At 42.0% G+C, this 27,455-nt stretch overlaps 1 long non-coding RNA gene across 1 annotated transcript; it reads right to left on the bottom strand.

The window, feature by feature from the left end:
• Positions 1-10,868: 10,868 nt before the first annotated feature.
• Positions 10,869-27,101, bottom strand: LOC146580429 (uncharacterized). Its single transcript, XR_014891270.1, has 3 exons — positions 26,961-27,101; positions 26,541-26,762; positions 10,869-13,734 (listed from the first exon to the last, which is right to left on the bottom strand). It is a non-coding gene; the product is annotated as an uncharacterized LOC146580429 (long non-coding RNA).
• Between the last annotated feature and the right edge of the window lie 354 nt (positions 27,102-27,455).

Below are 27,455 nucleotides of genomic sequence, written 5' to 3'. Positions count from 1 at the left end.
AGTGAAGAGCCCTAGATCATGCCTGACAATGAATTGCTGCTGCAAATCTTTACATTTTGGAGCAGTGGCTCTGGTGCAAATGTGTTTACAGACTAACACAAAGAGAGAAGAGGCTCCAGGAAGAGAGCAGTGGTGGGCTGTGCAGCATATTCTGTAGCACTGCCACAGATTTCACACTCCTTTTGTGTGTCTCTTTCTCTTCCTCTCCTCTGGGCGTCGCCTCAGTGGGGAATTCAATTCCCTAATAACTGGGGAATCAAAGTTGGACAGCACCACTGCTGAGAATCATAAAGGAAGCAGTGGAGTGGCTGGCCATTCATTCATCCAGGCCCATTACATCGTATACCAGATGGACACTGCACGTCACCGGGTGACATCTCAAGACAGCCGCGGCCGCCTGCCTGCCCGGCATGGAAAAGATGAAAGTTACGAGGGAGACGGGAGGCAGGTTGTGTCAAACAGAGACAGATCTGATCAACAACTGCACAGAGATGAAATCAAAGTGGCTGAAGCATGTGGCGTGAGGCATCTGGTATTCTAGAAAACAGAAGCTAGCGTAGCTGCCAATGCTTTCAGGGGAGAGAAGCCTCCCCCCGCTCAGCGGCCTCAAGCCAGTGGAAGTGCTGCTGGCGAAGGCTGTGTTTTAAATCCACAAGAGGTGTGTTTGTTGGCCGCGTCGTCCAAAGGCTGCTTTGAGGGGAGTGGGCATGGTATTTTTTGCAGGTGGAACAGACACAACACAGACAAGTGACAAAGGTCCTGGCCTGGATTCAGACCAGGAAGTCATGTTTACAAGGCACACACTTTATACCGCAGAGCTGCCAGGACACCCCTGTGCAATGTTCTTAACACAACAAGTATAAACACTAGCTTATTTACTCCGAGTAAATCAATAGGTAAGGTGACGGCAGGAATTTGCGTCTATTGGAAACGTGCCAGAATATTTTCTCAAATGTCTTATCTGCAGGACGAGCCAAGATCGGATAGCAGATTTCTGAAATGCTCATTTTCGGATTTACATCACCAGATAATAAATTTCTCTTTCCAAAAAGCAAATTACAGTGTACAGCAAACTAAAACATGCGGGTTCATGCGCTGTGTAACAACATTATGTATGGCGTATCTGTGTACATCTGCACGTCAAGTGTAAAGGACCTGTCAAGCCCTCCTGGCATTGATTTTTACATTTCATCCTACTTCCTGCATAGAGCGCTGTGAGCATCTGATCCCCTAATCTCAGAATGCCAGCTTTCACTCAATGTCATCTGCCAATGAGCTGCAACCAGGCGCCCATCCTGCCTCTGGCACCAGAACTGCACCCATCCAGCCTGTGTGCGTTAATACCCACCGTTGCTAGGCTACAACGAGAGGAATCAAATTTAGGTGGCTTCCACAGCTGCGTTGTACTGTTGTGCACCGAGGGATATACATGGCAGCGTTCCCAGTATGCACCTGGATGGAATGAAACAGGAAGAACTGGAGAAGTCTAATCTACTAGGCACAGTGGCTGTCTGCCCCGAGTTTGCCCCGAAACAAGAAGTATGTCCGGAAACAAGAAGAAATCACATTTCACATTATGGATTTTCAGCTTTCCTTTAAGGAGCCTCGCACTGTTGACGAGGTAAATGTGTATTCTTCTGACAGGAGGAAGGTCAGCAGGGGAACTGCAAGTGCTGAGAAAAGTGGAATCTTATCTGGAAACTGTTAGCTTCTGGCCTTTTTTTCCAAATCCCTTTTAAAATAGTTCCATGAGGCGTTTAACACTGGCATGTAATAAAAATATGTGTTTCGGCAAAGCTTCTCAGAATAACACAAATCTAAAACACTCGGGGTTTCTCTATAAAGTCCTAATATTCTCATTTTCACTTCACAAATGCACATTCAAGTGCTGTGATGTCCTCTTTTAATCAGTTTGCTGTATCACTGCATGCTCTTTTGCTCAGATCTGTAAAACAACAGAGACTCGAACAATTGGCTGCAAATAGTGGCTCCAACATGCCAAAAACCATAGAGGGCTTCTCCACAGCTGGCTTCCTGCATCCTAGTTTCAATGTAATCAGTGAGCCGCGCTGCTCAGATATTGTTAATTTCGCAGCATTTGCACATCTGTAACAACATCTTAACAATCAGTTTCAAAAGAGCTGTGAGCCAAAGGCTGAATTATTAGATCTTGGAAAACATGTTGGCAACATAACACTTGTCAGGCAGTCATTAAAAAGAGAGAAGTTTTAAATCTCTTTAGAGATGAGTTTGGGGGCTACATTACAGTGATGGCCATGTTGCGTACCATAAAACATTTCTACAGATTTTTGCATTTGGCAAAGGGTTTGGGTGGGTGGAGGGTGGGGGCTGTTGATGGATCACCAAGGGGGGGAAAAAGTAGTTATTGAAGCTAAGTTAAATGAATATTATTGATTATATATAATGATGTTAATTTCAATTAAATTCCACTTTGATAGTTGAGAAAAGATTTGACAATCAAAAACATGTGAAATAAGTTTATTAGTTTATTAGTCTTAAGAAACCAAGATAGCTTTTTTTTTTTAGACTAAGCTAAGCCTGTCAGGATTTTAATGTTTAAGCTTTTTTAATGGACCCACGTGTAGGATGTGAAGGAAGGCTGGCAATCAGGAACTAAAATAAGTGTCTTTACATTATGAAGAAATAAGACAAAAGTTGCTGCAAGAGGAAAAGAAGCAGGTTAGGTGGGAGCTGCAATGATCCAACAAAAACTGAGAAAAGACTAAATTTGCAGCAGGGAGACGAGTAAAGAAACATAGTTAAGGCCAAGTCTATAGTGACTTGGGGGATAAATAATCTACAAGCAGACCAATCCTGTGTGAGTTGATCAAGCCCATCCAAAGTTACTTCCTGTCATTGTCAAAATGTTGTCCAGCCAACCCGTTGCTGGTCTTCCTCTGCACCCTGTTGCTTCTGTTCTTCCAATCATGATGTCCCTTTGTAATTTTGTTTTTTAATGATGTGTCTAAAATTCAGCAGGTTGTAGTTACCTTATTTGTCCTTCCAGTGACATTATTGGCTTGATTTCTTCCACAGCTGAATGGCTGTCCCGCTGGTTGTCCACAGTACTAATAAAACCTGTCTCCAACACAGGAGACACTCAAAAGCACTGACTTCTCATTGAGTCCTGGTTTCTTATTGTCCAACTGTCACAAGTATTTATAACCATGAAAAAAATCTGACCATGTGTAAGTCTTCTTTTAATCAACAGAGAAATGTCCTTGGATTTGAAGACCTTATGCAGCGATTTCCTCGTTGCTCCTTTTGATTTCCAACGTAGACGTGGCCTCATTATTAAAGTTCTTGAATATTTCTATTTTCTTGTTGTCTGTGTTGAAGGTGTAGTTTTTAGCTGCTAGGATTTGGGGGTTTAGACATATTGAGCAGCAGTCCCCAATCCCCGGGCCAGAGTCATTTGGTGCCAGGCCCTGAGAGTTGAGAATCGGGTGTGAAATTTATGGTTTTCAGGGTTTTTATCGTTAACTCGCTTTCCCTAGGTCTTTTTCTGTGTTGTAGTTGCATGTCTTATTTTGAAAGAAATATTTACACGTTACCATAGCGACCAGAGAGCATTTAAGGGCAGAGAGGAGGATGTTACTCTCAATGTTGCTGGCGCATTTCAGGAGGACGCTGCTAATAGAGTTACACAATTACACAATGAATTTGCGTTTATTACTATATTTACAAAATACCACAGTTTTTGTCTCGGTCGTATCATTTTATTTTGTTGTATTTATCCGCGACACCTTAAAGGCCGGTCCGTGGGGGAAAAAAGGTTGGAGACCACTGATACTGAGTAGTAGTGCCATGTTATAGCTTTCTCAGTAGGTTATTCATGCATCGGGTGCTGGTTGCTATTAAAAGCGTGTCATCTGCATATCTGAGGTTGTTCGTATTTTGGCCCCCAACAACACAAAATCCTTATTCACAATCAGCAAGCCCAGCATTCCAAAAGATCTCTTTGGCATATAGGTTGAACAGGAGCAGGGATAGGATGCTGACTCCATACTCAGTCCCAGCTCCATTGTGTTCATTCAGAGGCACAGGCGGCCTCAGTGGGACACTAATGAGGATGGAATGAGAACAAAGGCAAGACGGGAAAAATTCTTCAAAATTAAATTGGAAGCAAGAGAAAGCAACAGAAACAGACAAACACAAGGGTGACGCCAGTATAACCTTTGACAACACAAGACAAATCCAAATAGCTGCTGAGTTTGTCTGAATTTAGCTCGATGTCCCAACTCTGTGTTTCAATCCTAACGCTCATTTTCATCGACTGTGCTGTCAAAGCCAACATAACTCAAGTCACTCCTTCGACTCTGAGAAATAATTAAAAAGAATCCAGAGTATATTCCTTTTTTTTTAACCCCTGCCTTGGCATGTATAGATTGGTAATCCTTCCACATGTGACTTCAAAGCTGGACTTAACCAGTGGGTGGAAAGAAGTCTTTTAACACAGGATGTCAGTGCTGACTGATAAATGCACAAATACACTTTGATTTGAAAAAGAGCCAAGTTTCTGGACTTTGGGATCCACCCCCTCTTGGATAGATTTAAGCACCCTCAGCTTCATTCAGCACATCTGCACACTTCTCTTACTAAGCAACAAACCTCCACTGCAGCACCAAACAAAGGCACACTTTGCCGTCATCCCCGCGAGACATTAAGAGCCATTAGACACTTCATATTTGACCAGGATTTTTTAAGTTTTCTCCCAAAAGTAAAAAATAAATCCATTCCCTACTCCAGCTTCTCAATGCCACTGTGAGTCAGAAACAGATGCTGGTACCACTATACTGCCAAGATGACAGGAGCTGCCAAATTCAGTCTCCTTCACCAGCGGAGGCTCAAGTGATGTTCAAGTGCGCACTCTAAAGGAAACTGTGTTTGTCTCATATGTTAAATGACTCCAGTATCAATGTGGACGTGATGCATATGAAATAATACTTAAACATTTTTTGAAGTCAAATGAAGTCCTTGATATGAAAAGAAAGCACAGATGCGATTCATTTCCTGCTCTGTGTTTCTTCCATCCTCGCCTCCCTCCTTTCCTTGCCGCTCCGTTCCAACTCACTTCCAGGTAGAAGATGAGTGCTGTGACCAAGAGGAAGAAAGTAGGAGATTATTTCAGACCTATGTGTGACCTTGCACTCATCAGTGGGAGTGGGTTCTCTCTTTTTTTTCTTTTTTTTTGAGTGTTTTTGATATGATGGGTGAAAAGGGCAAAGAAGAAGGTGAAGAAGAGCTGGCAGATGGAAGCAGTGGGATGGTGTTTTTTGTAGTGAAATGTGGCAAAAATGGGATAGGCCTTAGGTACTGTAGGTGTAATAGATAACAGATAGCATGTTTGAAATTACGCGCATTATTTAAATACCAATAAGTATGGGAGAAAACAATCATGTACACTATATTTTATAAATAATGAAAATACTCTATTATGTTTCCATCAGTTTTTGTTTTGTTTATGGTCATTTTCTTAAATGGTGAATCACAATATGCATTGAAAAACATCCATGGAAAATTCCTTTCCTTTACGATTCCCCAATTGAAACAGCAATTGTACTGTATATTTACATAATATTTTTCAGTGACAGTCAGACAAAAAAAAAAAGAGAATATTTAATGAAATTGTAGTTTTGTGTAACTTCATCAATACTACTTTACACTTTTATTTAACTACAAAAATAAGAAAATCCTACAAATACTCCACAGCAGCTTTCTCTGACATAAATTTTTATACACAACACAGATAGATAAGAATATATAACATTTTGACTGTTTTTAATGCAGCATTTCTGCATGTTTTTCTACACTTTATTAAAGTCTGACTTGTTCCAAATTCACGGGGATCACACACGGGACGAGGAGACTTAAAGGACATCAAGAAAACAGGTGACGTTCTTCAACCTACTTTAAAAATGTACTATTGGGGTTTTAAATGAAGTTAAAATAAGATTTGTACACCTGTCTTTTGTTTCTGAATGAAGATTGTCTGAACATCAAATTTAACTCCAGTGAGAACAGTTTGACATCAGAGCTTGTTCCCTGTTAGTCAATCAATATTTGCTCAAATGCTAGAAAGAATGAAAATACAACATGGCAACAATTCAGCTTCTATTTAAGCTTCTCTAAATTTAACATATAGTATAATAGTATCTGTTTTTTATAACTTAAAAAAAAGCCCTCATATTGGCATTTTATAAATGTGACAAATAGTTTCTAAAATATAGTATATTCTAGAAAAAAACATTTAAAACTGATAAGTGCCAGATGGTGCTGGAGTACATACTTAAATATATATAATTATTATATATAATTATATGACAAAGAGAGAGAGATTAATGTAGGCTCAATATGATTGTCATAGGCTGGAGGAGTCTTTAACACTAAAGAGACTAATGGCCTATCAAAAGCCACATATTGCCTGTGGGAACTGGCATATCCTTGGACCTACAAGCGTCACTTTCTCCCTGAGTCACACATACCCGCTCTGTCTCACGCCCCGTGTGAACACTCATCTTTAACGAGGGGAGAGCTGAAACCATGCGTGATTGTTTTAGAGAGGCTGCCCTAAAGGCACGATATCGCTCAGTGTGGGACTGCTTCTCCAGTCATACGTCCTCTCTTGTTGATTGTGCGCTGCAGATCAGCGGCAACAAAGGCGTCATTAGTGGGGCTTTAGTCTCCACCAGGCCCGGGCTAATTATGAATGGGGGGCCCGGTAATAATTCAAGGGCCCATCGGTGCAGCTTGAAACTGAAGAGAGAACTTCACAGATTCAGTGGTGGCGTGCTCAGCCCATCTGCCTCTGTTTCCCAGCCACCTGCCTGAAGATCTGACCCACGTCAGCCACAAGATTGGAGCACCGTCACACACAAGAGCGAGGCAGAGGAAACATATGGGATTTATACCTCGCTGTAATGAATGATTTGCAGTGGTCATTAAAAGCTTTGGACAGTTACCTGGTTGGAGCCCGATGGCCTGCCCTCCAAAGTCTTATGTGAATTGTAAAAACAATCTCTGTGTAATCAGATAAAACTAAGGAGAAACAACACTAACAGTTACATTTCACTATCAGTCAGTACTACAAATGCTCAAATAAGTAGTTTAACATCCCCATTTGTTCGCTGGTGATTCGTTCTGCACTGCACTGATCATTGCTGTAATTATAAGATGCAACTTTAATGCCAGCTTACACTGATATTCAATAAAATTACTGTTCTCTCTAGAAGTGATCACTGCTGCTGCCAGAAGAGGGCAGTATCCATTTTCTTAATCACATCTCAAGTGATTTCCCCCTTGGCCAGTGCAAGCACAAACATTGCTCTAATTCCAAACCCACAAAAGAGGGAATTTAAAAGTAAACAAATGAGCCCGATGGGATGATCAGCATTCTCAGATTCGCAGCATAAACTCTTTTCCCATGGAGCTGGCTCATAATTTAAGCACAGGACTTGGATTTATCTCAGCTCTCGTCTCGTTTGGTGACGAAGCTCTGATTTATAACAGCTCTCAACTCTGACGTCTTTTTTTAGAGGTTTCAAAGAGGGGATGAGTTTAAAATGCAATTTATGGAGTGGCTGCAGGGCTCAAGTACCATTATCGAGTCCATACTGTTTTGTTTTGCTGTCAGGCAACTTAAAATACGGCCTTAAAGTTCTGATGAAAACGGCTCTAATGCCAGTCAAGGATGCCGATCTCCTTCACAGTCTCGAGCACGCTCATGTGAGAGAAGGTGAAAGTTAAAATATTAGCTCTAAGAACATCCTTGAGTCGATTCCCAGGATGTTTGGTGATTGTGAGTGTTATCTCTAATCTCCAAATGAAAAGTGAATATGTTAAGCATTACCAGTCTTTCCAGGTCAGTCATTAATATGTGAGTTCTAATTTGGGCCTCCACGTATAAGTCCTTTCTGAATGGAGGAGCTAATTTGAAAATAATCTAAAGTGGCACACAGCTTTTTGTCGGCAATGACATCATCCCGTCGATTATTCACGCCGCTTCTAAAGACTGTTTCCCAGTGATGGCTTTGCTACCAGTTATAAGTGCCGCCTCGGGGCAACAAGCTCTTTCTCTTTGGTTTTCTCTGTGTCCTTTCCCCGTCCAAAATACTTACATCGAACCGCAGGGTGCAGAATTCCCCCTCGCTTTCCCACCGCGTCTGAAATTTACTGCCAAAAACAACATATTTAGAAAAACTTTCACAATTACATGTTTTGCATGACAAGTCGACCCAAGAGAGGTGGTCATATTTGTGGCCTCGCTATACCGAGCCGGGGAAGAAGCAGCGAAGAAGTGATAGAAAAGAAAAGAGGAGCTGAAAACAGAGTCCCCCCCACCCCAAAAAAAGGAAAAATTCAGGGCTGGTTTTGATCTGGATTCAATGGCCTGGAATAACTGGCCCCTGAAGAGCTCTTGTATCAAATGGTATCTGTGACAGGGAACAGGGAAGGGGGATAAACATGCTGCATTTAACATGTGGACATAACACCTCCCCCTAACACCATCTGGGAAGGAAAACAATCTCATCCGCAGCTACCAAAGAAAGATCCTGTTTTTGGTTGCATTTCATCAACCTCAATTTGCTTTTAATTCTGAAGCAACAACTCAACTGGCGCTCGAGTTGTGTCTGAATAAATCGATTTTGTGAAGGGGGAAAAAAATAGCAACAGTGTGAGAGTCAAAATGTTTTATTTTAACAAAAGACGGGCTAGCGTGATAGCAGGGAAGGCGCATCGACAAGTTGGCTGACTCCCCTCTCCCTTTGAATCGTCCTCTGCTTTGTAATGTGAGGGTGTTTGGAGGCAGGTCAAAAGGCCCTTTCAACCCAAGGCCTCACCTACTTCCTAATGAATTCCCAGGGTCCATCAACCTGCAGGCGCTCCCATACAAGCTAACCAATGATTACACCTAGAGGGGGAGAGGGGGCGGGTGGAAGAGGAGTGGAGGCTGGTGAGATAGAGCATCCCCAGTATACACACACACACACTCATACAAAACCTCACACTCAACCACCACCACTACCATCGCCCCCCAGATTGGAGGCAGGTGCAGCAGCAAATCAAGCCTCATTAGCTGCACCTTCTGCTAGCGTATACCGTGGACAGATGGAAGCTCGCCCTCACATGTTACCTCACATCAGATGGCAGTTGGAGGAGGGTGGCTAGGGGGTAACGGGGAGGAACACTCGCCCCCTTCTGCCGACACTACTCCTTCCGAGCTACAAGACGCCCCTAAGCGGAGATCTAGCACCAGAATGCTCCTTAACCTTAATCCTGCTGGCAACAGCTAGTTTCCAGAGAATATATAACATCACATCAGCTGTAACTTTTTCTCTCCCCCCTCCCACCTCCTGTTAGGCCTGGTTAGAGAAGTACATTCCTGACCTAAGGAGGAGTCGAGGACCTGCAGAGGCCTCCCCCACCACCCACCGCCTCACCCGCCGTGGTCACATTTCTGCCGGATCCATGTAAAAAGAGATGAGAGCATGTATGTGTTAGCATGTTGCGGGCACATGATATGTTAAGGCACACTATGAAGCAACCAGGTAAGTGACAGAGCTTCAGCTGCAGGGTATCACATCACCGCTCTTGTCCTCATGGCTCTGACACAAGATCCTGAGCGGCTAATTGAGGCAGCAGCGCAATTCACTGGTGCTGGGCCCAGTGTCAACACCTTCAAGGTAACAGCAGATTTATGCCCATCCCTCTCAGGACGTAGGCAAAAAGGGTCAAGGCGGGGTGAGGGGGAGGGGGCATGTGCAAACCGACACCGTCTATGGGAGAAAAAAATCATGCCTTTTTGCACAGAAAATGCTGTCATAACCGAATGAGTTTAGGAAACTGGAATTTCCTGTCGGGCCTCTGAAGCTGTCATAGGTCTAAGTGAGTGAAACATCTGTGAATAAAGATGCCCACATGATGACGGCAGCAAGCAACCCACCTAATTTCCTCAAATGTCAAGTGAGAGCTTCTGCTTTCCAAAAAAAAGGGCCCAAAATAAAAAGTTTACAGCAGCTTCAGCAACTGAAAGTCAAAATAGAAAAACTCAGAGGACAAAATGCAATAACAGCACAGGTAACTTTTAAGTGCTGTGTGCAGATAATAAGGTCAAATGCAATTTTACGACTTAGATAAGTGGTGTTTGGCAGGTAAAATAAATCCATATATACGCTGATTTTCAGTTACGGCTGGATGTGACTAATTTAACGTTGCGGTTAGAAGGGGTTGGGATAGGAAAATCCTTATGAGGGTGTTGGTTTTGCAGGGAGAATGAGGGCATTGGTACAATGGGTACTTTGTTTCAGGCTAACAGAGGGAGGGGTCACTGCGGTGGGAATAGAGCTGTGGGATTAATGGATTGAACCTAAGTAGCTGAATCCTAAAGTTTTGGGGACTTCTACCTTATAAACCACAGCAGGAAATGTATTCCTCAAAATCTTCGGAATAATTGTACTTTAAAAAGCTACAAGTACACAGCAAAATCTCCAGTGTTAAATTAACACTGTTGACAGTGTTATATGTTTAAAAGTAACCTAGTCAGTTTTGAAGATTAACAAAGACTAACACTGAGCAGTGCTGATTTTCTAACACTGGAATATTTCTAACATTTTGAGTTATTTTCCAGTGTTAGAAAATCAGCACTGCTCAATGTTAGCCATTGTTAATCTTCAAAACTGACTAGGTTACTTTTAAGCATATAACACTGTCAAAAGTGTTAATTTAACACTCAACAGTGTTGTATTTAACCCTCAGAGGTGTGGACCCATATAGAGACTCTCCAGTGTTAATTTAACACTGGAGATTTTGCTGTGTATTAACATGTAATGTCTCTCAAAGCTGCTTAGTTTCATATTCTTAGGTAAACAATGGCTCAAATGACATTGAGCCATTGTGTAATGTGTAACGTAAAAACATGTAACGGAGGTGAAGAAGAGAAGATCATCCCTAAGGTATACCTAGCATTTTTTTCATTTTTCCCTCTTTCTGCTTATTGTTGTGGTTTTAAAAGATGCCGCCACAGATGTCATCAATTAGCTTGGTAAAATAGAGCTTGACGGTGAAGTTCGGGTAGTAAAATTCCTCTCATAAAAAGCTGTAACCATCCAAAGAAGACTTACTTCGAGCTATAGCATTTTATTCATTTTATTTGTGGAGTTGTAGAAAAGAATTACTCTATCTTACTGTCCTGAGTTGAAACAGCGATTTCTCTGATTGGTGGAGGTCATAAATGTTTAAACTTGCAAATGTCAGGTTTGCTCAAAACGTCAGAAACCACCTAAGTGGCGATTTCAGTCAGCAACAAAAGATCCAACCATATCAACAACTAGGCTGTAGTTTACAATACACACACAGCACAAACTACAAAATATATTCATATATATATATATAAATATATATTTAAAAAATATATATACATATTCTTTTCTCGTTTTCTTTTCTTCTTCTTGTTTGACCGAAATGACCGAAAATGAGTGACTGAACCCATAAGCTAGAAAACTGTTCACAGAGGTCAAGACTGAAAGCTGCATTTACACCAAACTTCAATAGGACCTGAAGTCTTTCTGTAACCCTTGCTATCACCATCCTATTTTAGCTAGGCATGACTATATGAAGAGGTAAGAGTTGCCTGGGGAACTGTCACCTAACACTAGCAATAGCTAGCTAGTTAGACGCTAATAAGCGGAATGCTAATTTTGGCTAACGAAAGATGCTTGCTACAAAAACTGAACAGCAGACTCATTTAGAGTGTCTCTAAGTGCAGCTGAGTGATTAACATTACAAAATATTGTCTACCTGTCACTCAAAGCTCCCTCATCCTTAATAAAATATATCTTTGTAATACATATTAGAATATAAATGTAGAGTATAAAATTACCTCTCCTTACAGAGTGTAGGGGGGAATATTAGCATCACCAGAAGCAGCTGCTTGGTTTAGACTTAGCATTTTCTTTCCATTATCGAGCTACAGCAGGAAGCTGTTTCCACAGAGATAAAATAACCATACACTGTACCTGCTTCAAATAAGAGATACTCAAATAATACAGTGAAGCCTGTAGTTGTCGAGGAGCGAGGAATGTCCCCCAGGTATCGATGTACCAGAAATTATTCTTACTGCTTTTACTGTGTGAAATTCACTTGAAGCAGGTTTAAGGTGGCATGCTTCATATAAATATGTAAATAAACATGGTTCAATTCATAGTACATTCTCAGAATTTAATATAGGGTGTAAAGAGCATCTTCACTTCTTAGTTTCATGTCAGGTTAGTTCGACATGGAGATTTCTTCCACCCCGTAGGGCTCGTTCTTAAGCGCAGAGGGGTGACAGGTCCTGCCTTCACTTTTACCAAAAGCAGTGAGAGGAAGAAAGAATGGCAACTTAAACATGCCATTTATTCCACATATTCAAATCTGTTCGCAGCGCAATGTCAAACTCTCTGTGATGTCAGGTCCTCGAGTGAATGAGCTGCGTCCGTATTGACATTTTTAACAACATTAATTTCAATCAAGCTGCTGAGGAAGTACTTCTGTTTAGCTGGGAGCTAATGAAGAGAAAAAGACACACATATGGGACTCTTTTTCTTTTTTTGTGTGTGTCTCATCCTTCGATCTGCGCCCAGATCCATATGCCATATGGGAAAGCACGGATGACAAGATCCAAGAGTTCAATGCATTTCCAGTCTTTCTCCAAATGCAGCTGAAGAATCAAAAAAGGACTCCCTCTCTTGTCTCATATAGTCCCCTGGGCACATGAAAGTGAAGGTTGCTCTTGCAGCCCTTTTAATGACGGGCCTTTTTTTGAGAGAGAGAGAGGTTTTTGTTTCATTTAGAGCAAATCTTCATTGTTAATCCATTGCCTGTTGCCAGGTTTGGACGCGCGGCGCCATATGTTGCACGCTGCCTCACTACCTTTCTTCTAAACCAAGGATTTCAAATTTGTCATTTTGATATGTTTCATAACGAGACAGCACGTTTCACGTGGGCTGACGGTCCTTATTAATGTAAAGCTGCAAACAGCTTCAGAGCTAATACAATTTATGACAAGAATACACAGCTGAAGGCTGTCAGGGCCATTTTACACGCGACACTCTGGGAAAGTTTTAAAGCCTTAAAAAGTTCAGGCCCGTTTTGTGGATCTACCTGACCCTGGTGGTGTTCAGATCGTATGAAAACCAAGAACATCTATATTCACTCTCGACTAAAGTATACAAACATTTCTAAGTCAGTCACAGTTTTGAGAGATCTGGCTGAGTCACAACAATGTGCTTCAGCCAAGACCAAGTCTGGAAACCATTAACATAGAATATAACCCGGCTTGAGCAGAAAGCACAGTAAATGTTAAGCAGGTGAGAGACTCTGAAGCTATAGTAACACAAAACTATTTTGTTACGCCTGAAACATTTTTACATTTGAATCCACAGATTTCGTGTTCGTGAGGCAGAAGTTTGTGGACACCATTTTTAAGGTATTAGCAGTGGGTTTTTTTTTAAAAAGTAGCCAGCCCACAACATAAACAGTTTTTCCAGCTAGCACGTTCACAGGTGGGAGTACAATATTACCGTGCCACAGTCTATACATTGCACCATTCATCACATAATTAGATTTTCATGAAGTAGATTGCCTCCTTATTGGCTGTCACGTCGACTCTGTGCCATCAATGCGAGAAGCCCCTTCTGCAGTCCGCTCCATCAGGCCCGTTTTTGCTTTGCATACCTGCCAACAAAGCCATAAAGAAATTACCCTAATCATCACGGTAATTAACATCAATAATTATTGACAGTGGCATGAACGAGGAGGGATGGATGGACGAAACGGACGCTTCTCTTTCCTGAGCACTTTGAAGCCAGTTTCCTGGAAGAAGTTTAAAAAAAAAAAGTCCAGTAAGCGTGCGATGTACACGAGGTATAGGAGCCAAGTTGACGTCATATATTTGCTAATGTTGTGTGCCAACCAACAACAGCAGGTGACCCAGCTTCCCCCCCACCCCCTCCAGCACACACTCACACAAACACTCCAGCAGTGCCACCCACCCCCCTACCACCATCCACAACCCCATCATCTCCTCCCTGGTTGCCAGGAGTGCACCTGCAGCTTATTATCCAAGCCTTTAGGTTTATAATGTAGCGCAGGTGCCAAAGTGCCAAAGCACCATTGTAGCACACACACACACACAAGTCAACAAACTAACAGGCATAGAAATGGGCATACACGCTTACAGATGTGCAATGATTAATTAATACTATGGTAGGTAAAGCCTTAACATTGTTCCCTGTGAGTGTTGGGTAACACATATGGGAAGAAGAAAATAATCATTTGGTTTTTGCATAAATAGTTATTAGTGACTTTGTTCTCAGGAATGAAAACACCTGACAACATACGATGTGTTCATTCCTCGGAAAAAGCATTGTGCTGTATTATTGGTGGGATGTGACATAAGATAGCAGTTGTTTAGAGTGCTTTGGTCTGATTGGCCTGGTTCCTGAGATAGACATGTAGACATGTTTGCCTTCTATCAAAGATAAAAAATAAAAATAAATGGGCCTTACTCTAAAAGAATAATTCTGAAAAAACTCATCAGCAATGACTTTTTACAGAAATCAGTACCTGGTTACTCAAAAAAAATATTTTCCACCAAAATACACCCACCATAACTGTCTCACCAAAACAGACATGATATAAAAGGTGAAGCAGTATCCAGATCTGAAAAGTATGGAAGCCTGTTTCTGCCACTATAAAACAAAAAGAAATAACTTGACATTTTGAGTTATCTTTCTCAAAATTATTATTATTTTTATTAAGTCATATTTTGACAAAAATAACTAAAAATGTTGAGAAAAGTAACTCGAAATTTCGAGTTAGCACTGCCAATAAGTAATCTACGTGAATGACGTCATTTCCTTGTTACCCGTAAGCTGAGGCCCTCAGCCACAAATGCTACAGCTAAGCTACCGGTATTACAGCCAGTCATGAATGCGTAAATTGCTGAGTATTTTCAACGTGGCTTCACAAATGATGAAATCCTTGTGTTATTAGCTGAATCACATGGCGTTACTATCAAATCAAATCAAATCAAATCAAATCAAATCACTTTTATTGTCACATCACATGTGCAGGTACATTGGTACAGCACATGTGAGTGAAATTCTTGTGTGCGAGCTTCACAAGCAACAGAGTTGTGCAAATACAATAATGTAAACAAGCAAAATACAAGAATGGCTACATCTGAAACTAATAAATATATGTACAATATATAATAGTATATGCATTTCTGGATGTGTATACCGTATTTTCACGACCATAAGGCGCACTTAAAAGTCTTAGATTTTCTTCAAAAAGTGCGGCGCGCCCTATAGCGCGGTGCGCCCTATGTGTTGTAAGGAGGACGTAGTAGAGAACACCATGAGAACGTTAAAGGGTGAAGTGTGGGCGTTGATCGTATATACCGGGACAATCGCACATACCTGTATAAAAGAACAGGTATGTGCATTATGCAGGACATCGTTGTTTTAACAACCCTGAAAATGGCAAAGAGACACGCTTACGAAGCACAGTTTAAACTGAAGGCCATCAGCTACGCGGAGGAACATGGAAATCGAGCAGCGGCGAGAGAATTTAAGATTAACGAATCGATGGTTCGCAAATGGAGGAAGCTGGAAAACAAGCTCCGGCAGGTCAAGAAAACGCAGCTGAGTTTCCGCGGACATAAGGCGAGGTGGCCCGAGTTGGAGGAAAGACTCGAGCGGTGGATCATCGAGCAAAGAGCGAGCGGGAGAAGCGTTTCGACGGTCACCATTCGGCTAAAAGCAGTTTCACTAGCTGAAGAGATGAACATTGAACATTTCCAAGGAGGTCCGTCTTGGTGCTTTCGTTTTATGAAACGGTGCCATTTTTCCATCCGGACCAGGACTACGGTAGCGCAGCAACTTCCAGTGGATTATAAGGAAAAGCTGGCAATCTTCTGCTCCTACTGCAGCAAACACATCGGCGACAAAAACATCCAGCCCAGCCACATCACAAACATGGACGAGGTCCCGCTCACTTTTGACATCCCGGTGAGTCACACTGTGGAGAAGAAGGGGACCAGCACGGTAGCGATACGCACAACGGGGTATGAAAAGTCTTCTTTTACTGTTGTGCTTGGCTGCCATGCTAATGGACAGAAACTGCCGCCTATGGTGATTTTTAAGCGAAAGACTTTGCCTAAAGAGAAGTTTCCAGCAGAAATCATCATTAAGGCAAATGAAAAGGGCTGGATGGATGAGGAAATGATGAAAGACTGGCTGAGGGAGGTGTATGTAAGGAGACCAGGTGGTTTTTTCCACGCAGTTTCACTAAGAGTGGAAGGCAGCGCCGGGCGAGTTACGCCACAATTTGCCAATGGATTGTAGATGCTTGGGCTAACATGTCTGCTGGCACTGTTGTTCGAGCTTTCGCAAAAGCCGGCATCGTTTCCGAGGAGCCGCACGGCACGGAAAGTGACTCTGACAGTGAAGACAGTGAACCTGGCATGTTTGATGGAGATTTAGCGCAGCTGTTCAATTCAGACACAGAGGATGAGGACTTCGATGGGTTTGATTGATGATAAAAATGTGAGTACCAAACTTTGTTTTGCTCCTGCTTTATTTTTAAATATGCACACTTGTATGCTTGTGTGTTGTTGATGATGACGATTACTGGTAATAAAAATGTGAGTACCAAACTCAGTTTTGCTCCTGCTTTATTTTTAAATATGCACACTTGTATGCTTGTGTGTTGTTGATGATGACGATTACCGGAAATAGAAATGTGAGTAAGGTACCGAATTCAGGTTTGCTCCCGCTTTATTTTTAAATACGCATACGGTACTTGTATGCGCCCTATGGTCCAGTGCGCCTTATGTGTGTGTTAAATACAGTAAGGGCACACATAACTGAGACTGCGCCTTTTAGCACAGTGCGCCTTATGGTCGTGAAAATACGGTACTAAATATTTTTCTACGTGTGTGTGTGTGTGTGTGTGTACACATATTTTACAAATTAAATAGAGTAAACAATAAATAAAATATATAAAATAAATAAAATAAAATATACAGAGTTGAATATGTGCAAAACAGTGGCGTTACTGTACAGTATGGAGTGCATAATGTTGAAGTTCCAGTAGTGAAGCTGAGGTGTCTATGAAGTGTTCAGCAGTCTGATGGCCTGGTGGAAGAAGCTGTCTCTCAGTCTGCTGGTACGGGACCGGATGCTGCAGAACCTCCTTCCTGATGGAAGCAGTCTGAACAGTTTATGGCTGGGGTGACTGGAGTCCTTGATGATCCTCCCCGCTTTCCTCAGGCACCGCTTCCTGTAGATGTCTTGGAGGGAGGGAAGCTCACCTCCAATTATCCGTTCAGAGCACCGCACTACTCGCTGGAGAGCTTTGCAGTTGTAGGCGGTGCTGTTGCCATACCAGGTGGTGATGCATCCAGTGAGGATGCTCTCAATGGCACAGTGATAGAAGGTCCTGAGGATGCGGGGGCTCATGCCGAATCTTTTCAGTCTCCTGAGAAAGAAGAGGCGCTGCTGCGCCTTCTTCACTGTTTTGTTTGTGTGTACTGACCACGTAAGATCCTCAGCCAGGTGTACGCCAAGGAACCGGAAGCTGCTCACTCTCTCCACAGCAGCGCCGCTGATGGTGATGGGGGTGTGTACTTCTCTGCACCTCCGGAAATCCACTATCAACTCCTTTGTCTTTGCGATGTTGAGGGTGAGATGGTTGTCTTGACACCAGTGGGTCAGGGCGCTGACCTCCTCCCTGTAAGCTGTCTCATCACTGTTGGTGATAAGACCCACCACTGTAGTGTCGTCCGCAAACTTCACAATGATGCTGGAGCTGTTAGTGGCTGTGCAGTCGTAGGTGTAGAGTGAGTATAGGAGAGGGCTCAGTACACACCCCTGTGGAGCACCAGTGTTCAGTGTGACGGGGGATGAGGTGATGCTGCCCAGTCTGACCACCTGGCGTCTGTCAGACAGGAAGCTAAGGATCCAGCTGCAGAGGGAGCTGCTCAGTCCTAGATCCTGCAGTTTCCTGTCCAGCTTCGAGGGAACGATGGTATCAGTAAACGTACTTGCGAAAGAGCCAATTTGTTGCTATACATTGGTAGCTCATGATCCGGTTTTGAGATCCATATCCTTCCGGGTAACAAGAAAATAACGTCATTCACGTAGTTTACTGACTAGCAATGGTAACTCAAAATTTTGAGTTATTATTGTCAAATTAATAAGTTAAAATTTTGAGAAAGATAACTCAAAATTTGATGGATAGTTTTTTTTGTTTTGTTTTTTTTTAGTGGCAGAAATGGGCTTCCATAGAAAGTGAAACCTGTATAAAAATGACTGCATTTTTTTTTGTCCAGCAGGAGGCCACTCCTCTGGTTGTATAGATCAGTGTTTCTCCTTTTGGAGCCATGGCACATATTTCACATTAGACAAATCACACGGCACACCACCAAACCAAAATGTCACAAAAAGCATGTTGATCATTTTTCCCAGCGCACCAGGCACAGGGAATTGGTTCGGTTTGTCCCCAGTATACTTTTGTTTTCTTTCTTCTGACCACTATTCATGCTAGGGCCTTCATCTGGGTCGAAACTGGCTACTTTTTCTTTTCAAATATTTATGTATTGCTATTACGCGCTCTGTCGTCTGACAGCGTGACTATTATGTAATTTCTTCTTCATCTTCTTCTGTTCTACTGGCAGTTGGCAAACCATTTAATTAGAGCAGGTAGTTGTACGGCCCTCTAGTGGAAGAGAATTTAATTGTTCTGCCCGTTAATCACGCTTGTAGCTTAGAGTACTAATTGGGTGGAACCAGATAATCCTCCACGGCACACTTGATCATTTCTCACGGCACACCTATGTGCCGCAACACAGTGGTTGGAAAACACTGGTATAGATGCTTACAGGGAACAGATTTGTCTCCTTTGACGCACGCCCTCAGTACACACGTTCATAAGGAGTTAATAGCGTCAGTCGCCAGTTTCAAATCATACCGAATACAACATGATGTTGATTTTGCTCATTACGATTTCCATTAAAGTAAAAAAGAAGAAAAAAAGCACGGTATGCTCTGCCGTTTGATTAACAGCTCTGCTTGTTAGGTCCACTTTCAAAACACGGAGATGACATCGGAAGAAGAAAACAAAAAACAAAAGAAAAAGGAACAATATTTTAATAACCATACAGCGGCTGCATCTATCTTTTATTTACAGTCTGTTTTGACAGGTTGTAAACACCAGCTGAGCTGTAATGTTAACTAGCTGCGCAACTCTTTTGGTTGACAGATGCAGACAGCAGAAAGATAATAGCTCCCACTTTAAATTCTCCACAGCACGGCTGCCGGACGTTTTTAAGTAACCTACTTGTGGTTTGTAGAAAGAGACTGCCGAGTTTTTCAAATGCATTTTTTAGCACAAAGTAAGAGCCCTTCACTCCAAAACACTCCAAAACTGGACAACTCCCACAATCGAGACAATCGAGATGGATGACAACCTATGTGTTTTAAAACAACTACATCATTTTAGTGCGATCTGTCCCTTTGAAATGGCAAATTTAGGCCTAACGTAGTAAAATGTACTGTAATATTATGCTTAATAGTGCAGTGTTAGAGAAAGACACTTAAGGAAAAAAGGAAAAAACAATTCTGGGGGAGAAATATCAAAATTTCTGCCAAAAGTCTTCTTGTAGCTGGAATAAATGGCTAGACATCATTAATAAAATCAATCAACTGATCAACTGAAGGGGGCAGGAAAAGTCAGACACTTCAACATTAGCAAGAAAAGAAACAGGAGGTACAGTGCTCAGCATAAATGAGTACACCCCACTACATTTGTCAAAAACCCTTTAGTCAACATTTTCTATGATCAAATCTTGTTTGCAATCTTGCAAACAAGATTTGTGAATTTGCACACACAAAAAAGTGATTTCCCTAACAAATTCATTCGAGCACATTCAAGCCCATGTCGCAAAAATGAGTACACCCCAATTATAGTCTTAGGAGAAAAGCCACACTTAAGACTACAAAATTCAAATTAACAGGCATTCAACCACAGGTGAGTCTAATGATTCATTTAAGAGGTGTCCAGCTGACAGGTGACTATAAAAGGGCATTACTTAACAAAGAAAAGCCCTTCCCATTTCATGCTGTCAGCAATGGCTCCACATGGAAAAGAAATATGGGCAGAAGTCTGTGCCATCAGAAACTGAATTTGAATAAGTTAAATTCAAATTTGAATTGCTCGGATTGAATCTGAATTGTAACTTGAATAAATGCTTTTAAAAACTGAATATGAATTATCCTAATTTGAAATTCAATTTATTGGTTTGAAAATGATCATCACTAAATTGACATTGAATTTTATATTTTGAAAATGAATTAATTTGCTTTGAAACTGTATTTTATCCTTTAAAAGTTTAGCTCTCGAATAATTTCAGATTCACTTGTCACCATCCAGTTTCAGTTCTACAATTCAATTTCAGTTCCAAATTTCAGTTTTTTTGGGACTTACATCCGGTTCCGGTTCAAGAGTAATCGAGCGCAGATTAATAGAACTACGTTTTACTAGCGGACCGAAAGTGTAGCTAACTGCAGTGAAAGTTCACTGCAGTTAGCTAAAGCAGTATAAAGCCAAACTGGAGTGACCGTTTCCTGTGACACCATACAGCGCAAACTGCAGAGGAATGGCATGCATGGGTATTGTACACGAAGGAAGCCTCTCCTAAAGCCCATGCACAAAAAAGCATGCCTAGAATTTCCTAGGGCCCATGCTGAAAAAGATGAAGACTACTGGGACTCCAAAAAAAAGATCCACACATCTAAAGCTACTGTTGCATTTCTGAAGAAGAACAGGGTGATTGAATGGTTCATTTAAGTATGTCTCCTGATCTGAACCGAATCGAACACCTGTGAGGAATTCTGAAGCGATAAGTTGAGCATCACTCTCCATCCACCATCCGGGCTCTAAAAGAGGTTATTCTTGAAGGATGGAAAAAAATAGATGTTGCAATATGTCGCCAACTTGTTCATTCCATGCCTAGAAGACTTGGTGCTGTCCTAGAAAATCATGGTGGTCATACAAAATACTAGATGTAGTAGTTTTTGTTGTGGGGTGTATTCATTTTTGCTTCAACCAATTTGAGTAAAACTGAAGATTTTGTGATCTAAGTTATATTATTAACCTTAATTTCACGTTATGGAGTTAAACAAGTCTTCAATAAAACTCAGCCTTGTGAAGATTTTGGAAATTGTTCTTTCGTTCATTGAGCTGCTGATTAAATCTGTACTTTTTAAAGGGGGTGTACTCATTTATGCTGAGCACTGTAAGTCACAGGACGAGACTTCTAGGCAAAGCAAAGCGAGCTAATCTAATTATCTGAGCTTTCATAAAGTAAGAAGAGGGCTATTGTTATTCTCTCTTGGTTTATTTATCTGTTTACTAACTGAGTGTGTGAAGCGATATGCTCTCCTTCAAAAAGAGGTCAAAGGTCAGCCCTGTGTACCGAATAGCAGCTTGTGGCAGAAGCTGATATGGATGCAGCGTGCTGTTCAAGGACGCTTCAGCGAGCGTGAGCGTGCGTGACAACGCAAGGGCAACGTGGACGGTTACCGTACTCTCTCCCTGCCAACGGCAAACAGCAAAACTCGTGTTTTTCTTGCTGAACTGGGTCTGCAGCGGCACCGCCGGCACGTGCGCATCACGCTTCTAAAGCAACACGAATCGGTTCCTGGTTCAGCAGAAATTCGCTTAACTTGCAAGCTTTTCATAACAGGCCAGATTATTGTGCAGCGGGCGAACATCTGTCTTTCCCCTCATATCGTTTGTTTGAACAGTTGTTTAATTCCTAACATCCTGTATATTGATATTGTATTATGCTCGGAGAAATAGAAACATACAGTGAGGTTTTTTGTTGTTGTTTTTTTTCTAAAAAGCCCTTTGTTGTTCTGTCTTTTTTCACCAACTTTGTTTGGCGATGATTTTGCGAGCTGAATTGATGGCAAACCGCAGGGAGCTCCGGGCGGGCTGAGACACTGACCACAGGCACCCCGATCCAGACTCAGTGACAGAACTTGCGGTGACATCTGCTTTTACTCAGGGAGAGCACTTCAGCACTTAATAAAGCATGTAATCGCAGTGTTGTAACTTGGGAGCAGACGAAGCAAAGCAGGCGCGGCAGTGAACTCATCATATACGGACTCGTCCCCGTTCACAAATGTCTGCTTTTGCTTATCTCGTTCGAGTTTATCGGCAATTTTACATTAAGACCCAAATGAAGACAAAGTGCCCCTTAAAGCCTTTTTGATTGATTACAGCTCTTTGCTGCGAAAGCAAAAAAAAGCCATTTAACAAAAAGAAGAAAAAGAATACGACTTAAAAGGTGTTGCTCTCTGTTCTTATATACATCTGCATGCAATTTTCTGCATGTAAGTAGACAGGGGAAGGTTGTAGTTTTTAATGCCAGTGTAATTTGGGAGGCTGAAAGCTGCACGCTGCAACCAACAACAAAAGGGGGTTTTGTAAGCTTTATGACATCTGGGATACAGGTCACTTTTATTGTTTCCCAACGCAACATGCTGAAGAGGCAGACAGGCCACATTGCCGAAATATTTAGAAAAGAAACGGGGGAAAAAATCCCTCAGGTTGCTAAAATGTGAAGGCTTGCAGCAGCGTTGCAGTATGGAGGCAGGCTGGAATGAAATTCACTTTGAGTGTGTTCTTTGCATCTCGTCTCATATTTCAGCTAAACTGCCTGCTCGCCAGGGCCAAGGAATGCATCAAGCGCCATAAATCAGGGGCTTGATAGGAACTTGGCGGCCAGACAGCGGTGCAGAGTGCAGTGTTATGTAGCTACAGTACAGTAAAGATGTTTTAAGGTGAACATTACCATCTTGGAGGAAGAGGGAAAAACGAGGGGGAGGATACTTTGATTCAGGGGGAATTTTGTCCAAATGACAGAGCAACGAAAGCTCTTCTCACCTCCTTGAGCCGCTCACATTCCTGCACTTGTGAATCACTATGATCACCCGGAGGAATACAGGCCTCAAACTGCAGTCTGGCACTGCTTTTAATTTTATTTATGCAGCAGAGTTTGGACTCAGGAAACACATCTTTATCCCGAGGAGCACACATGCAGGTGGGCTCGCTTGAGCTATCTTGTGTGTTTTGTTCTTGTCAAGGCGAGAAAGAGGCAAAAGAGTTCACGTACGAGAGGCAGCCGGCACTGTGTGTGCCAGGTTTGTTTGTCACATCTCCGCCTGTCTGCGCCTTATGCAAATGGGCAGGGGGGCTGGGAGGGACGGCTCCATGGGAAACTGCTGGTGCTAATCCAGCATGTTGAACAGGGGAGGAGAGGAGTACTTTTCAATAAAGCACCCCCCACCCCTCTGTCAAGTCAAACACACACAAACACAAATGCACGCACACACGCACACATGAATGATGGGTTCTCATCCCATGTGCGTGCGCGCTTTCGAACAAACATCAGAAGGAAAACACAAAGACACACAGGCGCTCTCCCGCTTTCTCCCTCTCACACACACATAAACACTGAACACCTGTTTCTTTTCCGCGCATCCAAACAGACATGCTTTAATATGTGAACAAATCCCACGATCTTAAGAACCCACTCTCAATCCGCAGGGTGTAATACCGGGGTGCTTTCAGTGAGATAACAACAAGGCTCAGTGTGATCGGTCTGTACTACCACCTATAGATAGACTAATAACACGCTCCAGCCACAGTCCATGACTTAGACTATGAAATTTATGCAAATTTGTGTGGGAATACACAGAGCCGAGAGCACTATTTAGGACTAGTGCATTTTTAGACAGCCCTCTTTTATTCCCAGAGCTCTCTTCAACTACATTTTTGCAAACAAACGCGGGCTGTTGCCTGAGATCTTGAGGGTCCCTTCACGAAGGCTGAAGTTGTTCACTGAAAGAGGTTGTCTTTTGTGAAATTCCTAAAACGCTAGAAGTCTCTAATATTTTTAGCGAACCAAGCCCTGCTGTCGTTAATTAGTTAAAATAACTGTTTTGGGGGGAAATATTTAAATAGATATTCACGTCTCTGAGTGAATTCTCACAGACAACAGATAGTTAAAATACCCAGCTTTATAGAACAAATGCAGCTGTCTACAGCCTGGTGCAAAAAAAAAAAGAATTGTTTATAGCGTATTTTCCCTTTTATAGCAGCTGCAAACTCAGTGGTCTTTGTATAACTTATAAATTTACACTGTATTCGTTTTTTAAGATAAAGCAAGTCATTTTTTTTAGCTTATTTAATAAAAAAAATATGTTAAATTCACAAATATGCATTGATTAGCATGTATAATTTACAAAATGATGCGCTATCAAAATGTTGTCATTAATCTATCAAAAATAGATAGGGATGGGCTCTATCCGGTTGTTCAGTGATGACGCGACGAATCCTACTTCCGGGTCTAAAGTAGTCTGCGTTTAATATGGATTTTGTGTTGTTAACATGTTTAATGTTTTGTATTTTCTTATATTTGATCTCAAAAAGCTCCTAAAACAGTCAGTGATCACTGCTGACCTCCCTCGGCTTTTATTACCGCTAATCATTTATTTAAGCTCAGTTTTTAAAACGTTAGGATGTAACTACAGCCCAGCCCATGCAGCAGTATATGAATGACTAACCTCGTATTGTGGATGGATTATCTCAGTTGTTCTCCTGGCTGAAGTTTGGTCCTTTTACAGCACCCTGCCATGCGATTACATTTGTTCCTGACCACCGAAAACACTCACGTTAACTTTTATCGAGTGGAAAAAAAGTTAGCTTGTTCATATTATGCTAGCATAGCTGTGTCGCTAGCGGTCACGTAGCACATCATTATATACCAGCTAGCCAAACTTCAGTAACCCTACAAACGTCACTGCTGTTTCGTTTTCTGTCTTCATTTATGTTGGAAGTGATAACAGAGATGTACGTTTTAATTTGTTTCCAAAACCCCACAGTCAGGACATGCTATATTGTATTTAGATAGAAGCTAGCGAGCTAACTTCCTGCTAACTTCTAACTCCGTTAAATGTCATAAATTCCATTTTCATGGATGCCTGGATGTTAAACTCAATTGTTACACCTGGTAGAGCAGAACGCTGATCATTTTATTAAAGATGAAAGACTTTAGACTGTTTTTCCAACTCTCAGTAATGCCATAGTGATCGTTGGATATATGGACCTGCAGCGGAGTTTAGACCCAGACACGGCTAGTGACGTCAGACTGAACAACCGGATTATTGTTAGCAGATTAAAAATGCAACCCTCCCATCTCCAGAAAGCTGACAATGAGCTGACTAAACAACTGATGTTTCTAAGATAGCATTATGCTAGCTAATGTTAGGCTCGAGTGTCCTAAAAAATCCCACTTTCCCTCTGATTAAGTTTCAGTTTCATTACCTTCTCACTTCATATGAGAGTTTACTTGTGTCTAAGTCTAACCATTTTAGATCCACTTAAAAGACAGTTTCAGTAACACCAACACATAGGCTAATACCGGCTAACAGCGGCAAAAACACAGAACAGTTCATTGGTCAGAAGTGACTCATTAGCTGATATCTAAGTCCTTCAACAAAGTTTTACAGCCTTCTCCAGAGTAAATAAACGTGGACACATATTGACAGTTGAGGTAAACAACACAGACAAACGGCGGCAAGACTTTTTTGTCCTACAGCGACCACCTGATGCGTTTGAATTAGGAGGGGCAAGAATGCAGGACTCAGTTGATGGCAGTTTGCAACCTACTGACATTTACTGGTGAGATTTTACACACTGCAAGTTTAAGTTAGATACCAATACATGCTAGGTGTCACCTCAGCTAATTTTAATCACAGAACTGGACTTCTCAACCATGCTTGTGGCATTGGTGCCTGTTCAAGCACTGTGTGATGAAATTCAAGTATAATTTTATCAGCGCTAATAGCAAATATGTGTATTTTTGTAACACGCTCATTCAGTTTGTGCCTGAGCCTTGCTAATGAAGCTAGATAGCATTAGCTGCTAACTTAGCACTCCAAAAACTCAACCTGTTACATGTAGTGAGCTACTCTGATAAGGCTTTGAGAACCTGTAGAGCTACAGCCACCTCTTGAATCCCTTCAGCAGTAGTCCAGTGTTTATTCATGGTCTTCAGAGGTATAGCCAGAAGGCAATCTCTTCTGGCTGCAGCTTTACATTCAGCAGACAAATATGAAAGAGTATCAGTCCAATATTTCCACAAAACAATTCATTTAAGCAAAACATTGACTCCTGAAATCTCTCCCTTGTGGGTTTTATTTGCAGAGAGAGCAGCGCTGACAGTTTGCAATCTATTTTATAGTTTCCCTTTTGTATTGAAATCATAAGCAGTGTCAACAGTGTCTGCGCCAAACTCTAGTAATATCAATCACTGCAAAGTTTGCCTTAATTACTTCCTGCTAGATAAAGTACATTACACTCGTACTTTGATGCCAAACGACGACAGGATCAGATTCATTCATTACCTGATTCCAACAGCACACAAGATTATATTCCTCCCATAAAACTTGGGGATGTGACAGAGTTCTTTGTGCCGGCCTTGGCTTGAATCCAGCGGTTCAGTCCAGCCCCTGCACTCACAGGTTTGTGTGAGAGTACTCTCTGTGCTTTTCCCCTCTCCATCCTCTTTTCGGTACACAGTCAGACACACGTTGGAGAGCCACAAGATGCCGTTACCTCTCCTGGATCTATATGGGTAGAAAGAGAAAAGGGCGGAAAAAAAAGGACAAACACAAAAGCAATCAACAAATCCTGTTTGCTTGAGTCCTGCGAAACATAATAGGGCCAAATCATCATCTATTTAGCTTCGTCAAATCACTGACAGCAGGCCTTGATAAAAGAGAGTGGAAAATATGTAGGGTACAAGACTGTGCCAAGACCCTCACCGACAAGAGCCCCCTATTGAAGCCAGATGTTGACTCAACTGGCCAATTTTGATAAATGGCCTAATGATTACCATTATAGATCGGGTAATTTTATATCAGCGTGCCACATTGTTGGTCCTCTTTAATGATAGCCAAATGAACTCTGGTTTGTGCCTGCGGCCAGGTGGGCTTTTCTGCTGTTGGTATGCAACATGCAGCGCTTTAACCACCATTCGGAGGGCGCCTGTGCTGAAGTCAGCGCACCTGGTCTTGTGGGCACCAACTGACAGTTCCTGTTGTTGCCATCAAGTGTCCAGCTGAGCCCTGAGCACATCACACAGGTCCATAATGAGACTTAATTGGCGCTTTAGCCTGACTTTTGCCTCTTTCAATGTCCTCAATCCCATTGGAAAAGCTTATTCAATCAGAGCTTCATGTGCTTGACACAGTGACCCAGATGGATCTTACCTTGTGTGACCCGTGAGGTCCCAGCAGACCAATTGTGCTCTGGTCCGA

The sequence above is a fragment of the Mchenga conophoros genome, linkage group LG3 (assembly GCF_057382185.1).
Source record: "Mchenga conophoros isolate Kocher_MC1m ecotype Shallow Benthic linkage group LG3, M_conophoros_male_GT1.1, whole genome shotgun sequence".
Lineage (NCBI taxonomy): Eukaryota > Metazoa > Chordata > Actinopteri > Cichliformes > Cichlidae > Mchenga > Mchenga conophoros.
The sequence above is the reverse complement of the archived record's forward strand: the minus strand, read 5'-3'. Positions and strand labels throughout refer to the sequence as shown.